Raw genomic sequence first — 11,867 nt, 5'->3', positions numbered from 1 at the left:
GAGGATGGGACAGAAGAGAAAGAAAAATTAGAAAGTCAGGGAGAGAGAAACAGCGCGAGAGAGTCACTCATCTTTTCTCATTAAGCGATAAAGAAGTCGCTGTGCTTCTAATCTTTGTTCCACTGCAGCTTTATCAGCCCTGAATATCACACCGTCTTCCTCTCAGAGTAAATAACACAGGCCCAGTCCATTTGGTAGCATAATGGCTGCCATTTATTAATAGTGATGCCTGTATTAAATTGGCCTCCATCACTAGTTGGTTTGCAAGTGGGGTTTATTTTCGTGTACCATCAGAATGTGAGAGTAAAGGAGAAAGCGGCACACGTTGAGGAAACCCGCTCTTCACCTTCGCTTTAGGTTCTTTTATGTTGTTTTCCCTTTTTGCTGCTGTTAAAAAGCATGCTGAGGGTTCCAGGCAGTCTGTAACAAGTGAGACGAGATGCAGGTCAGCGGAGCTGTTTAACCCCATTACTAGCCGGTGTGAACACGAATACAGCCAGCCTGATTCAGCAGGCAGTTTTGCACCTCCCTGGGGAAAAGAACAAACACACACATGCTAATATATTTGATCTGGGTGTATTGTGTGTTGAGTGAGGCAGTCAGTGCATGTATCCATGTATGCACACAGACATGGAATAAAGTAGCAAGGAAAATTGCTGTTAGATCAATTTTCTTTACTCTCCACAATGGGTAAGCTGTTTCTTCTCTGTTTCGATCTCTCTCTCTCTCTCTGGGCTAATATGCCATATCTCTCTCTCTAATGTAGGCACTGTATGTTGAAATAGTGCCCTGATAGAAATTCATTAAATAGACTTCTGAGCTGTGTGCCGAACACGTAGCCGAGGACTAAAAACAGATAAGCCATTACAAAGACTGATGGCCACGTTCAGCAAAAAGTCTATTCGGTTCCTGGTCTAAGTCCGGTGATACACGATGCGCAAAGTCACGATTCCCAGCCACCATGTCTCTCATGTTCTCATGTGCGATATGTTCTCAGTGTTTAGGATTTTTACATTTTAAATCCATTTATTGATTCATACAAGCTCTTGTTTCAAACATTTAATAAGATCCACTAACCAGCACGTATAATGATTTGCAAGCATGCTTATTACAGTACATTGCACTACTACATTTACAAGTTTTTAAAAAGGAAAAAGGTTGGCTTAAGAAAAAAGATCTTTATAGCAATTGCAAAAGCTTTACAATTGTATGATTGTATAATTGCAGCTGTAGAAGGTACAGCCCTTGCTTCGTGTCCCTCTACAAAGACCATGTTTGCATTCTGGTTTACACAAAAACTTAAATTTTGTTGCACACCATTTTCTTCTTTGAAGGCCGTTCCAGAGTGTGCAACGTTAATTAAATCCACACATCGAACAAGGTCAGGCTCCATTCTTGTTTGAAATGTTAACAAGGTCAGCTTGAAGGACATCAGGATTCATCTGGCAGCTCATTGTGGAGCTATAGAGGCATGAGAAGGACAAGAAGCTCCTCTGGCTTTGTCCTGATGGTTTATTATGCTTTTATGGCCAAATTTGAGCAGAGAATACATTTTTCAGTGTGGCCCGAATGTCCTTTACAGGGCTCGTAAGTGGTGTTGTCATGAGTGCTAGTCAACTGGGTGGCCAGTGAGTGTTACACTGAAGTGAATAAAGGATGTTCACTTGGCGAACAAGTCAAGAGACAAATTTTCAATGTTCAAGCTCTGTCTGAATGAGCACAGTGTCTCTGTCTCATAACTCCTTGGTGACAAAATGACAGCCATATGTGTACAGAATGCGATTTGTTAGCATCCCTTCATGCTGCCCTGTTGACAAGCATGCTTCCTCTAAGTCTGATCCTGAACAGCACGCTGTGGTAGCAAGCAGAGGAAGGGCATGGTGTGTTTGGAGTACAAGAGAAGATGAAAGGCTTTGGAGGTCAAGCGAAATGTTCACGCCGGCTCTACGCTGCAAAGGCTTATGGTGATCCACAAAGCGTGAAAAAACAAGCAAAAGGGAGAGAGAGGGACAGACAGAGAAGGGAGAAGGGAGTGAGCCATCCCTGGTAGAGTTAATTTCATGGGGGCTGCTGTGGCATGCTGGTTTCCAGTACACTCTGCTTTTGATGTGCCTGTCATAAAGGACAAGAAAAGCCAGCTTTAGCAGAATGTAATTACACTCATGTGCATGACATGTAATGCCAAAAATTGTATCAGGACCATCTACACACACATTTACACCTCAGCAGGCCTTGTTTCCATCTTTGTCCAAAATTTTGCTTACTACACCAGGTACTGGAAGCTGTGTGTCTACTTTTCATCTATTTCTTCACTTCCTTATTTCCATATTTTTTCCACCACTGATGAAGCACAGAGTACTTGCCTGCTGTACTGAACACCCAGTTAATTAGAATATATTAGGCTCGATGATTTAATTAACCTTTTTGGAATTGGTTTGCATGCAGCGTAGCAGGCGGATTTTACATCCTATTGACATCAGACATGACAGTGAGGACATCAGTCAGGTTTGGAGGGTCACACACTTACAATCCACATGCAGTAACAGAAAAAAAAAATTGTAGCACTGGTTTTGAGTTGCTCTGCCCTATTGTTTCATATAGAATTATGTTCTCCATGCCACCTGTGGTGATTGGATATAAGCCAAGACAATTATAGCTCATAATGTGTGAACAGTTGGCAAAGAGCATGAAATCGAAGTGGCTGTGTGCATTTGCCTGAAAACTAACCCACATACTGTTGTACATCATTGTTTTCTCATCAAAAACACATTACTGTTAGCTTGTGCTGTTAACATAAACGATCTCCAGATCTGGGTCCCACAGATTTGGAAACCAGTTGCTATGCGTTTACTATTCTGAGCTCTACCAACCTTCACCACTAACAGTGACAAATAATAGTGCTCCTGAAATGAGCCAGTTTGTTTTCAAATGCCATTCAAAACAAATGAGGCCTTGAGGTCTCTCAGTTTGTCATAAGCTCTGAATGGATGAGCCTCTCCCATTCCATCACTGGCACACCCCTCCAGCATCCCCAGTTGTAATATTATCTGCTGTGAGAGATGGCCATGAGAGCCCCTTTTTCGCTGAGCCTTGGGGGCTATGCATCTTAAACCCTCCTCATCAGCGTCATGCTTGTGCACTGATGATCCATTCCAGTGATATCAATTTCACATTACTTGAACATTCATGATGCATGGGACCTCTTTAGCCAATCTCTTACATATTTATCATGCACGTATGTACCATGTCATAACCTTACCAATCACAATGCACTCACTTGGAGACATGCAGGCGATCAGGGTGATTGATATTACGCAGTGATGTTAATTTGAGGTTCTAGCAGGGTGCAGGGGGCTGCTGCGTTTGGTCTGTGTCGATTTGCTGAAACTGAAAATGCCACAGTGTTTGGCGCTCCAGGTCTGAGCAGCAGGGCTCCGCCGAGAGCACAAAGTGTCTAATGGGCCTTATTGATCGCCAAACGCAGCCGAGTGATGGATGGCAAAATAAAAGCCCCCCCTCCCCCATCTCTCCCCCTCACCACTATCTGCTAACCTCTGATCAGCCTGAGTGAATGTCCACCATGACACCAGCTGCAGTTGCCACCCCCCCACTTCTTCTACCATCCATCACTACCTCCACCCCCAACCAAACGGAGCAGTCTAAAGATTTCTAATTGGTGAACTGTAATCCAATATGCATATATCACAATGGAGAATGCTTAAGCAGGGTCGTATTTAACAGCAGTCTAAGCCTTTGAGCGTTAACATAGCAGATTTATACTGGCAAACCTGCAGGAGGGAGAGAAAGAGTAAGCGTCAATATGTATGGCATTTGATGCAATTTATCTATAATGTTGCTGAATAAGCGAGGATGTGGGGAACCGAAATTTCATCATCAAAATGCACACAGTATTTCGGCTGCTTAATGTTGCGTGTGTGTGTGTGTGTGTGTGTCGATGGGAAACACACAGAGATGCATGCAAGCTTCATACTCCATGCTCCTGCTGCTGCTGCTGCTGCTGACAACCGCTTCATGCTTTGTACCACACATTATAATGATAAGGAAAAAATACCAATCGGTTGAATGAGGCTGAAAGCATGAGGGAGGGAGAGAGCAAGACGAGGGAGGAGAAAATATTGCATTGTAATTGAGATGATGTCTGGAACCGTCTGCAAAAGCCATTATGTTTGTTGTTGTGGAATCAGGCTTAATGTTATCAGATGAGGGACTAGTGCCAATTATAAATATTTCTCTCTCTCCCTTCACTCCCTCTCTCTCTCTCTCTGCCTCTCTCTCATTCACTCTTCTGCTCACATTCTCTATTTCCCTTGGCTGCTTTTGCCTTTAATTCGAAAATCAAATTAGCAGGGTGGTATGCATGCAAACACCTACATGCAAACTCTTTCTCTCTCACATTTATTATCTCTCCATTTTCCATACTCCTATCATGCAGTGGAACAAATGTAACCTTGTTCTGCCCCTCCTTCTTGACACCTTCTTGTATCCTCAAAACTTGCACATAAGGCACTGCAAACAGAATATTCTGTGATCACAGCCAGCAGATTTGTCGGTTTATCTCCCCCCAGCCTCGCTTGACATTAACTTCCTCAGGTTTCATGTTAATGAAGGATCCTGTTCCTGCTTAATAGACGCTCATGCTCGGGTCTGCGCCAGAAATCAATTTCCAGTCTTTTGCACAGAGCATGTCTGCAGTAGGCTCTCTTGGAGGAGTGGACGCTGTGGTGTCAGAGGAAAAAAAAGTCCATTATAGTAAGAGATCCAGAGATGAAGATAACAGTGGAGAAAGAAGGAGAATAATGGAAGCAAGGAAAAAAGGCAAAGCCACAGGAGGCATTTATCACTGAGAAAGTGAGAAAGATGCTACTAAGGAAGGTATGCAAGAAAAAGGGATAATAAAAGGAGAAAACAAGTGATTGATTGCATTGCATTAATCAGCAAACCAGATAATGTGATATGCATACAAAGAAATGGATAAAGAAGACAAAAATAAGGATCAGTAATAGCACTCAGGATTGTCCAAGCAGTACCTGGAGTAGCTGTAGGTAGAAAAGGTGAAGAGAATTTGAGAATTTGTCTTGGCTACAGGAGAGAGAGCAAAAACAGCGAGGAAAGAAAGATATATGTGTAATGACAAATAACAGGCTCATGCCACTTAAAGGCAAAACAGTTAAGTTAAAAGTTAAAGTCCTTCCCACGCCTTAAAGTACCTGGTATTCCTAGGCAGTCTCCCACTCAAGTACTAACCAGGCCCAACTCTGTATGTGGCGCATCGGGCGGCGCCGATCTCCGTTTCCATAGCCCTCGGCCTCTTGCCTATTACATAGCTAGGGTTACAGTGGGGGGCTAGTCCTCTGGTAACCACGAGAGTTTAACTCCCCATGCACATCTGTATTGCAGCGTGCCTTGCCAGATGGCAGTAGGTACCATTTTTTGATGGTCTTTGGTATGACCCGACCGTGAATAGAACTCACGATCTCCCGATCGAGAGGCGGACACGCTACCACTATGCCACTAGTCGGTAAAGGCAAAACAGTGGCATTCATTAAATATTTATCTTCTCCTCTTGAGATTCCAGTAATCTGCGTCATCATGTTGATGGGGTCAATCACTACTGTGGCCACAGCCAGCGGACACCAAGGAGATAGATAGGCAGATAGATAGGGGAGAGAGAGAGAGAGAGAGAAGCCACAGTGAGACCTTTCCCTGTATGGGTTTGGAGTTTGTGCCCAGTTCTGTAGGCAAATCTCCAAACCTCTGTGTCCTCTGGAAAGGAGGACAGAAAAAAGGATCTGTGGTGTCTGAGGCAAGATTTTGGTGGTCACTGATCACTGTGTTGACGTGTCAGTGTACAATTATGTCTTACATACAGTGCCAGTCCAAAGTTTGGACACACCTTCAAATTCAATGGGTTTTCTTTATTTTTATTAATTAAAAGTCAGTTCATGTCTTAAAGTAATGATGGATGTCATTCCTCTTTACTTATTTGAGAGTTTCTTGACATACTAGGGATTACTACAGTTGTGGAATAGGGCTATTTACTGTAATTTTATTATTTAGTATTTACTGTTTGATCTCAAACACATTAAGAGGGCAAGAAATTGCACTAATTAACTTTTGATGAGGCACACCTATTAATTGAAAAGCATTCCAGGTGGGTACCTCGTGAAGCTGGTTAAGATAATGCCAATAGTGTGCAAAGTGTCATCAAGGTAAACACTGACTACTTAGAAGAATCTAAAATAGGCAGCATTCCTTTTTAACATTTTTTTGTTTACCACATAATTCTATATTGGCAGCATGGTGGTGTAGTGGTTAGCACTGTCGCCTCACAGCAAGAAGGTTCTGGGTTCGAGCCCAGTGGCTGACAAGGGCCTTTCTGTGTGGAGTTTGCATATTCTCCCCGTGTCTGCATGGCTTTCCTCTGGGTGCTCTGGCTTTCCCCACAGTCCAAAGACATGCAGGTTAGGCTAATTGGTGGCTCTAAAGTGACCGTAGGTGTGAATGTGAGTGTGAATGATTGTTTGTCTCTATGTGTCAGCCCTGCGATGATGTGGTGACTTGTCCAGGGTATACCCCACCTCTCGCCCATAGTCAGCTGGGATAGGCTCCAGCTTGCCCGTGAGCCTGCACAGGATAAGTGGTTACGGATAACGAATGGATAATTCCATATGTTATTTAATAGTTTTAATGTCTTCAGTATTGTTCTACAATGTAGAAAATAGTCACAATACAAAAAAACCTGTTGTTCCATGAAACACCTTGATGGTGCGGCTTGGACACATCGTCAGTGATGAACCCAGGGTCACTGGGTGTTTCGGGTCTTTCATCATCAGATACCCTCACCTGGGCGACCTAACCGGGGATGATCAGTCCCCAGTTTGTGTCCAAGCAGCGCGCTACTCCATGTATCTCCCATCTTGATCCACAGCCAACTTGAGGCTTTTTCGGCAGCCTCACTGATGTTTCTGGTGGCTCTTCTTTCTAGCAACCCTCTGATGCCAAGGAGCCTGAATGCCTGGTGCACAGGTTGCCCTAGAAAACCCCTGCAGCCCACCTCGATTTGCTCACAGCGAGCCCTCCAGCCACTCTCTCTGCAGGCCTCTACCAGCTCCAGGTATTTGGCCTTCTTGCATTCATGGGCCTCCTCCATCCAGTCTTCCCAGGGGACTGTAAGCTCCAGCAGCACTACTTGCTTAGTGGACTCAGATGTTAAGACCAAGTCTGGCCTGAGTAATGTCCTTGCAATGCGCTCTGGGAACTTCAGCTGCCTCCCAAGGTCCACTTTCAACTGCCAGTCATGGGCTGTGGCTAGTAGCCCAGTCGAGACCTTGTGCGTCGCCTGAGGTTTCTCCCCTGCCCTAACGAAGGTGGTGATGTGCCTTGATGGGAGCTGATGTTTCCTCTGCTGGATTCCGGTGCAGATGGCGTCAGCTACTGCCTTCAGCACCTGGTCATGGCGCCAGGTGTACCTCCCCTCAAAAAAACCTATGAATGAGTAGGTGTGTCCAAATTTTTGACAGGTACTGTATATACAATGGCATGTAAATAACATCTTTATGACTGGTACTGTACATTTTTATGGATGTGTGATGATAGTAAATTCAGAGCATGCTGGAGGAAAAATGATGACTTTAAGTTGGAATGAGTGACAGTTTGGATTGGACTAGTGAATCTAATTGTCGACAATGAGTCATTTTCTGTCACACTCACTTCCAGTTGAGCCTGAACCATTATCGGTTTGTTGTATTGTATAATTAGTGAACAGTAACATACAGTTTATGTTTTGCAGGGTTCAGAATGTTCTGAATTTATATGCAGTACCAGTGGGATTTAATAACACAGTCAGGCAATTGTGAAATCATTTTGCTATTTATCACAGAATCAATGAAATGTGCTGAGCAGTTTGCTTTCCTATAGCACAACGCACAAAAGCCTGCTTTCCTGCATCCTCTGCTAATGTTAGCTGGAAATGTCATTAATTTAGTTTGCCAAATGTTGTGCTTCAGCTTGACAGAGACTCTTCTAGTCTTGTTCCTAATCACAGTGCGGTGAGGTGCTGCTAGCTGAATTTGATCTTACAGCTGTTTTTAATCATTCATTCTTAGAAAAAAAAAAGTGTCTGTTTTTGTTTGCAGGAAAATATCAACTCTGCATTGCTTCATTACCAAGTGAATGAATTATGATGGTAATCCTTTAGATCCCTCCTGAGGTGACTACTTACAACCTCCTGCCTGCTACTGACACCAGCACTGATGTGTTTCCTGGTTAACAGCAGGCAGGCAGGAAGTAGTGTGTGTGTGTGTGGGCAGAGCATGTATGAGAGAGTACTCAAGACACTATGTTATAGATTCTCAACACTTCCATCTCTAATGGAGAACTAATGGAGCTCTTGAGAGAGTTCATCTGTAGATACCTACATTAACATTTTGCGGCATTTAGCAGACATCCTCATACTAGTTCAATAGGCCTGATACGAAGAATATCAGCAAGCTAAGCCTAACCCTAGGGGGCATTAGTACAGAATGGAAAGAAAACACATACAGTGGTGCTTGAAAGTTTGTGAACCCTTTAAAATTTTCTATATTTCTGCATAAATATGACCTAAAACAACATCAGATTTTCACACAAGTCCTAAAAGTAGATAAAGAGAACCCAGTTAAACAAATGAGACAAAAATATTATACTTGGTCATTTATTTATTGAAGAAAATGATCCAATATTACATATCTGTGAGTGGCAAAAGTATGTGAACCTTTGCTTTCAGTATCTGGTGTGACCCCCTTGTGCAGCAATAACTTCAACTAAACGTTTCCGGTAACTGTTGATCAGTCCTGCACACTGGCTTGGAGGAAGTTTAGCCCATTCCTCCGTACAGAACAGCTTCAACTCTGGGATGTTGGTGGGTTTCCTCACATGAACTGCTCACTTCAGGTCCTTCCACAACATTTCGATTGGATTAAGGTCAGGACTTTGACTTGGCCATTCCAAAACATTAACTTTATTCTTCTTTGGTAGAACGACTTTTGTGCTTAGGGTCGTTGTCTTGCTGCATGACCCACCTTCTCTTGAGATTCAGTTCATGGACAGATGTCCTGACATTTTCCTTTAGAATTCACTGGTATAATTCAGAATTCATTGTTCCATCAATGATGCCAAGCCGTCTTGGCCCAGATGCAGCAAAACAGGCCCAAACCATGATACTACCACCACCATGTTTCAAAGATGGGATAAGGTTCTTATGCTGGAATGCAGTGTTTTCCTTTCTCCAAACATAACACTTCTCATTTAATCGTCCATGTGATCTTTAGCAAACTGCAGATGAGCAGCAATGTTCTTTTTGGAGAGCAGTGGCTTTCTCACTGCAACCCTGCCATGCACACCATTGTTGTTCAGTGTTCTCCTGATGGTGGACTCATGAACATTAAAATTAGCCAATGTGAGAGAGGCCTTCAGTTGCTTAGACGTTACCTTGGGGTCCTTTGTGACCTTGCCGACTATTACATGCCTTGCTCTTGGAGTGATCTTTGTTGGTCAACCACTCCTGGGGAGGGTAACACTGGTCTTGAATTTCCTCCATTTGTACACAATCTGTCTGACTTTAGATTGGTGGAGTCTAAACTCTTTAGAGATGGTTTTGTAACTTTTTCCAGCCTGATGAGCATCAACAATGCTTTTTCTGAGGTCCTCAGAAATCTTTGTTCGTGCCATGATAAACTTCCACAAACGTGTTGTGAAGATCAGACTTAGATAGATCCCTGTTCTTTAAATAAAACAGGGTGCCCACTCACACCTGATTGTCATCCCATTGATTGAAAACACCTAACTATAATTTCACCTTCAAATTAACTGCTAATCCTAGAGGTTCACATACTTTTGCCACTCACAGATATGTAATATTGGACCATTTTCCTCAATAAATAAATGACCAAGTATAATATTTTTGTCTCATTTGTTTAACTGGGTTCTCTTTATCTACTTTTAGGACTTGTGTGAAAATCTGATGATGTGTTAGGTCATAGTTATGCAGAAATATAGAAAATTCTAAAGGGTTCACAAACCTTCAAGCACCACTGTAAGACAAGGGATTTTTTTTTTTTCAATTCAAGTTCTTGGTGAAGAGGTAGGCATTTATCTTAGTTTGAAGACAGACAGTGGCTCAGCTGTTCAGTCCACCACTTTGGAGCCAGGGCAAAGAAGAGTCCTGATGCATGTCTTGTACCTTGAGGGATGGTGGATTGAGTCGAGCTGTGGTTGTGGCTTGAAGGGAGCACAGTGTAGAGCAGTGTGTGATAAGTGCCTTAATGTAGGTGGTGCAGGTCTGTTTTGGGCTTTGTCCTCGAGCGTCAGTATTTTCAACATGATTTGGGCAGCTATAGGAAGCCAGTGGAGAAAATGCAGCAATGGGAAGATGTGGGATGAACTTCTTTGCTTGAGGTATGATGATTTTAAGTACAAATTAATCCAGAATGTATTAATGAGTTATTGCCTAACAGCCTGTTGATGATAATATGGCAGATGTCCAGGCAGAAATATAGAAAACAGATCATCAGCCTGATTAGCTTATCATCTAGGTTTAATTGAATCAGTTCTGATGTGAAATCATTTTTTTGCAGCTCTCTTCCTCCTGCTTTTTCATCTACTGGCATGTCCAGTTTCCCCCTCAAAACTCCACTCCACTGTTAATGAAATGTCAGCATTGCTGCTTTTGCCCTTTTCCTCCTCTTCTCCTAACTACTTTCAGTGCTTCAGCTCATCCTTTGCTGAGCCTCCATCCTCATTTAAAAGCTGGATGGAAAGACCGCGATGCTCCTTTAAGCTAGATATCTGAGTAGCCTCAGGCAGCGTAAACAAGTTTCTCTCAGTTTTCTCCTCTGCATCACAGCACCAGTGCTTACAAAAAGCTCAAGCTGGATGGAAACTGAGTACCTCGGTGGTGTGTCCAACAGTGTAGCCTCGCTTTCACACAGTGCACTCTTTAACTCATTCCCTCTCTTGTTCATACTCTGGCACTCCTGTCTGAGGGTCTGCACTTTACCATTTCCTGCCACTGAGGCCTTGTTTTTACTAATACACACTCTGTAGAATGTCATTGCATCTATACATCTTATGGTGTTATTATGGAGGAGATGCATTCCAATGCAAGTACTAATGGCGTGATTATTCCTTTATTTAAAATGATATCTAAATAGTAACCAGGTATGCTGTGAAAAAGATGAGATTTTTTTTTCCCCTTGATGTAATACAACATAATTGCATTCTAGCGTTATATATAAGTTTGAATATTACTGTATGCTTTTCATAGCAGATTGGGTGAGATATATAGATCTGTCAGAGTTCTGCTACCGCTCTCCGCCCACACCCGAACAGGCACATTAGCATGATTTCCACCAAAGATCCATTTCCTCTTGAGTACACTTACAGCAACAGGCATCCTGTTATATCACAAAAACATTTCAAAAATACACTTTGAATATTCATGCCTCAAAATTAATGCCACAGTAAACTATCTTTCATATAAAAAGACAAAAGACGTGGTTTTATTACCCCCAGGCTAATTAAGACATGTTTTATGCATGTATTATGCTATAGCGCTGAAAAGCTACCATTAGATATTCCAAATAGAAACTCGATTTAAATATCTATCCATATTTCTGTATTCCCATAGAAAGAACATTTAAGGCTGGGCCCATTAAATGTCTAAAACAAGTAATGTAAATAAATGTGAACAGACCTTTTTTTTTGGTGATTGATCAAATGTGATTAAAGGAGATGAGGATTTTGCATTGTAGTTGAATATGCTGGTCCATACAATGGAACTCTGGCAACACGAGATTGATCTTTCTGAA

This window comes from Neoarius graeffei, chromosome 9, assembly GCF_027579695.1.
Source record: "Neoarius graeffei isolate fNeoGra1 chromosome 9, fNeoGra1.pri, whole genome shotgun sequence".
Taxonomy (NCBI): domain Eukaryota; kingdom Metazoa; phylum Chordata; class Actinopteri; order Siluriformes; family Ariidae; genus Neoarius; species Neoarius graeffei.
Note: the sequence above shows the minus strand (reverse complement) of the source record.